The sequence below is a fragment of the Lates calcarifer genome, linkage group LG9 (genome assembly GCF_001640805.2).
Source record: "Lates calcarifer isolate ASB-BC8 linkage group LG9, TLL_Latcal_v3, whole genome shotgun sequence".
In the NCBI taxonomy this organism is placed as follows: Eukaryota; Metazoa; Chordata; class Actinopteri; family Centropomidae; genus Lates; species Lates calcarifer.
In genome coordinates this window covers 832,200-837,432 of record NC_066841.1, presented here as the reverse complement: position 1 = coordinate 837,432, position 5,233 = coordinate 832,200, and the positions used below count along the sequence as shown (strand labels likewise).

At 40.4% G+C, this 5,233-nt stretch overlaps 1 long non-coding RNA gene across 2 annotated transcripts; it reads left to right on the top strand.

Annotated features, from left to right (window-relative positions):
* Window positions 1-640: 640 nt before the first annotated feature.
* Window positions 641-4,570, top strand: LOC127142780 (uncharacterized). Of its 2 annotated transcripts, XR_007813833.1 has the most exons (5): window positions 641-1,053; window positions 1,231-1,708; window positions 2,289-2,724; window positions 3,196-3,631; window positions 4,103-4,570. It is a non-coding gene; the product is annotated as an uncharacterized LOC127142780 (long non-coding RNA). The 2 variants fall into 2 exon arrangements; XR_007813834.1 differs by lacking the exon at window positions 2,289-2,724.
* The last annotated feature ends 663 nt before the right edge of the window (window positions 4,571-5,233 follow it).

The window sequence follows — 5,233 nt, the reverse complement described above, 5'->3', positions numbered from 1 at the left end:
TCAAATCTGAAGAGGTAAGAAAATAGTTTGTGTTAATTATCAAAATAAAAGTACTTTCCCCTGGTTACTGGCTTGCAATTACACTTTATATTAAAATGTTGATTTATTAGTTACACTATCGCAACAATACGTATATTTACTCAAGTGCTGTACTTAAGTATAATTTTGAGGTATGTATACTTAGAAAAGTAAATATCCTACATTTATTATCCAGTTTTAGCTCTCAGCTTTTTTAAAATAAGATTTTAACATTAAGATTTTTTACGATTTTACAAGAAAAACATAAGATCATTAAATTCAATTTTAGCCAATCCTATTAAGCGGTGCAGGAATAAGCCCTAGAACCCGGAAGTAAGTTAGCTTTTTAGCGCTTCTGGTTCCCTGGTCCCAAAGTCAATGGGTTTTTGCTTAAATGTCTGAAATAAGGTATTAGGTTTTAACACAAGCTAAAGGAGTTTTTGCGTTTTATTGCACGACATAAAAATATCCTGCTTGTGATTTTTTTTTTAATTTTTATTTTTTTACATGTTTTAGACGCCGCCTGTGCGTGGTTTCCATGGGAACGCAGCAGTCGAGGGTTCTGTCACACGGAAGTGGGCGTGGTTTCTTTTACACCAGTACACATTACGATAGACGCCGCGTAGATTACAATGGAGAGGCCGCCGAATACCAGTGAAAATCAGTTAAGGGTTGTGTAGGCGGTCTCTGAATTCATCTAGATGATAGATCTCCATCTACATTTACAGTCACTCCGAATTGTAATGTGATCCCCAACCGGTGGGAGGCAGCAGTCTGCCGCGAGGCATCCAGTCTGCCGGAAACTTGCAAGAAGAAGTCCGCCATCTTTGCCCAGATGAGTTGAGTGGAGAAAAGTTTGTAGCTTGCAAACAACTTCGATATATTTTGAAATAACAACGGGGAAGCAGATATTTTCTCTCGGAAATTCGACGTTGGATTGTCCGTGAAGACATTTGAGGTGAAACACGCGGTGACACGCAGCAGTTTTCTGGATGTGATCAGCGAACCTTTTCCTCTTTGCTAACCGCTAATTTGGTGAGTTAGCTTTTTATTTACCACCATGTTTCACCACAGTTTACAGTATTTAATGCATCAAATTAATTAGCGGCTTAGTAAAAGTATGTTGTGCATTTGAAAAATGAATGCGATGTCAGCAAGTCCGTTAATCAGTTAATCATTTTCCTTTGTATGTTTCTCTGTGATTTTCTCCAGGTGTCGCCACTTTGCCCACGATCGCAGAGACATGGTCCATGATCGGAGAGACATTGTTGAGGATGAGGGAGACATCGTCCACGATCAGAGACATTGTCTATGATCGCAGAGACCTTGTCAAAGATGAGAGAGACGTTGTCCTTGATCAGAGACATTGTCCCATGCTTCGTAGAGACCTTGCGATAGAATCGGCGGAGACGGGGGTCACCGATTTGACGGCACTGCCCGCGATCATGGAGACATTGTCGATGGTCACAGAGACGCCGTCTATGATCTCAGAGACATCGTCCACGATCACAAAGACATTGTCCATGATCACAGAGACTTTGTCCATAATCTCAGAGACATTGTCCGCGATCACAGAGACGTAATCCACGATCACAGAGACGTAATCCACGATCACAGAGACGTAATCCACGATCACAGAGTGTCTTTGTACAATGAAGAAGTTCTTTGAGATCAGGACAGAGTCCTCCAGGTAATTCACAAACAGCTTTACATCAACTGTCCAACACAGAGCACTGACATTAAACTGTTTATGTTCAGTATTCAGTTTATCAGAAAAGTGTAAAAATAGAATTAATTTGCTATATAAAAATAATGTATAAGTAATCTGTATTAATAGTAATGTGAAAGTAATCACATTACTATTACTATTACTGATTACTTTCACATTACTATTAATACAGATTACTTATACATTATTTTTATATAGCAAATTAATTCTATTTTTACACTAGCAGAAGTACAATGTAATAGTCAAAGTAATCTGTAACTAGATGTAGTTTACAGCAGTAAAAGTTAACTGTGACTTTAGAAGTAATACGTAATAAGAAAAGTATCATGTAATGATAAAAGTAATCTAATATTAGAGGTAAAAGTAATCTGTAATATGAAAGCAATGCGTAAGTAATCCAAAACAGAAGTAAAAATGTCACGTTATAGTAAGACATAATGTTGAATATTTCTCTGTGTTTTCATGGTTAAACTGTCAATGAGGAATAGGTGGTAGTGTATGAATCATTTTCCTTTGTATGTTTCTCTGTGATTTTCTCCAGGTGTCGCCACTTTGCCCACGATCGCAGAGACATGGTCCGTGATCGCAGAGACATTGTCGAGGATGAGGGAGACATCGTCCACGATCAGAGACATTGTCTATGATCGCAGAGACCTTGTCAAAGATGAGAGAGACGTTGTCCTTGATCAGAGACATTGTCCCATGCTTCGTAGAGACCTTGCGATAGAATCGGCGGAGACGGGGGTCACCGATTTGACGGCACTGCCCGCGATCATGGAGACATTGTCGATGGTCACAGAGACGCCGTCTATGATCTCAGAGACATCGTCCACGATCACAAAGACATTGTCCATGATCACAGAGACTTTGTCCATAATCTCAGAGACATTGTCCACGTTTACAGAGACGTAGTCCACGATCACAGAGTGTCTTTGAACAATGAAGAAGTTCTTTGAGATCAGGACAGAGTCCTACAGGTAATTCACTAACAGCTTTAGTCAACTGTCCAACACAGAGTGCTGACACTGACTTCAGTGATCAATTCAGTTTTATTTATTTAGAGCCAAATCACGACAGAAGTTATCTTAAGGCACTCTTCATATAGAGCAGGACCGAACTCTATATGTTGTAATATTTTCAGAGAGAGACCCAACAAATCCCACCATAGGCACGCACTAGGTGACAGTGAAGAGGAAAAACTCTTCTTTCGAGGCTGAAACCTCAAGCAGAACCAGACTCAGGCTGGGCGGCCATCTGCCTCGACTGGTTGGGTTGAATTAGTTGATAGACTGTTCATTTTCTGAAACAGCCTCTAATGTTTGTTAAATGCTCTAGTTCAGTCTGTAATGTTGAATATTTCTGTGTTTTCATGGTTAAACTGTCAATGAGGAATAGGTGGTAGTGTGTTGATCATTTTCCTTTGTATGTTTCTCTGTGATTTTCTCCAGGTGTCGCCACTTTGCCCACGATCGCAGAGACATGGTCCATGATCGGAGAGACATTGTTGAGGATGAGGGAGACATCGTCCACGATCAGAGACATTGTCTATGATCGCAGAGACCTTGTCAAAGATGAGAGAGACGTTGTCCTTGATCAGAGACATTGTCCCATGCTTCGTAGAGACCTTGCGATAGAATCGGCGGAGACGGGGGTCACCGATTTGACGGCACTGCCCGCGATCATGGAGACATTGTCGATGGTCACAGAGACGCCGTCTATGATCTCAGAGACATCGTCCACGATCACAAAGACATTGTCCATGATCACAGAGACTTTGTCCATAATCTCAGAGACATTGTCCGCGATCACAGAGACGTAGTCCACGATCACAGAGTGTCTTTGAACAATGAAGAAGTTCTTTGAGATCAGGACAGAGGCCTCCAGGTAATTCACTAACAGCTTTAGTCAACTGTCCAACACAGAGTGCTGACACTGACTTCAGTGATCAATTCAGTTTTATTTATTTAGAGCCAAATCACGACAGAAGTTATCTTAAGGCACTCTTCATATAGAGCAGGACCGAACTCTATATGTTGTAATATTTTCAGAGAGAGACCCAACAAATCCCACCATAGGCGCGCACTAGGTGACAGTGAAGAGGAAAAACTCTTCTTTCGAGGCTGAAACCTCGAGCAGAACCAGACTCAGGCTGGGCGGCCATCTGCCTCGACTGGTTGGGTTGAATTAGTTGATTTACTGTTCATTTTCTGAAACAGCCTCTAATGTTTGTTAAATGCTCTAGTTCAGTCTGTAATGTTGAATATTTCTGTGTTTTCATGGTTAAACTGTCAATGAGGAATAGGTGGTAGTGTGTTGATCATTTTCCTTTGTATGTTTCTCTGTGATTTTCTACAGGCGTCGCCACTTTGCCCACGATCGCAGAGACATGGTCCATGATCGGAGAGACATTGTTGAGGATGAGGGAGACATCGTCCACGATCAGAGACGTTGTCCATGATCACAGAGACCTTGTCAAAGATGAGAGAGACGTTGTCCTTGATCAGAGACATTGTCCCATGCTTCGTAGAGACCTTGCGATAGAATCGGCGGAGACGGGGGTCACCGATTTGACGGCACTGCCCGCGATCATGGAGACATTGTCGATGGTCACAGAGACGCCGTCTATGATCTCAGAGACATCGTCCACGATCACAAAGACATTGTCCATGATCACAGAGACTTTGTCCATAATCTCAGAGACATTGTCCGCGATCACAGAGACGTAGTCCACGATCACAGAGACGTAATCCACGATTACAGAGAGTTTTTGTACAATGAAGAAGTTCTTTGAGACCAGGACAGAGTCCTCCAGGTAATTCACAAACAGCTTTACATCAACTTTCAAAAAATATCATACTATAGTAAGGCATGAAAAATGGTCAAAAAATGTCATAGTATAGTATGGCATCAAAAACGGTCCAAAAATGTCATAGTATAGTATGGTATCAAAAACCACCAAAAATGACATAGTATAGTATGGCGTCAAAAACGGTCAAAAAATGTCATAGTATAGTAAGGCGTGAAAAACCACCAAAAAATGTCATACTATAGTATGGCGTCAAAAACGGTCAAAAAATGACATAGTATAGTAAGGCATCAAAAACGGTCAAAAAATGACATAGTATAGTAAGGTGTCAAAAACGGTCAAAAAATGACATAGTATAGTAAGGCGTCAAAAACCATCAAAAAATGTCATAGTATAGTATGGCATCAAAAATGGTCAAAAAATGACATAGTATAGTAAGGCATCAAAAACGGTCAAAAAATGACATAGTATAGTATGGCATCAAAAACGGTCAAAAAATAAATGATACCATAGTATAGTATGGCATCAAAAAACTCCAAACGCAAAAAAATGTCATAGTATAGTATGGCGTCAAAAACCATCAAAAAAAATGTCATAGTATTGGCATCAAAAACGACTCAAAAATGTCATAAATATGACAAAACTCAAAAATAATATAGTAGAGGCGTCAAAAACGGTCC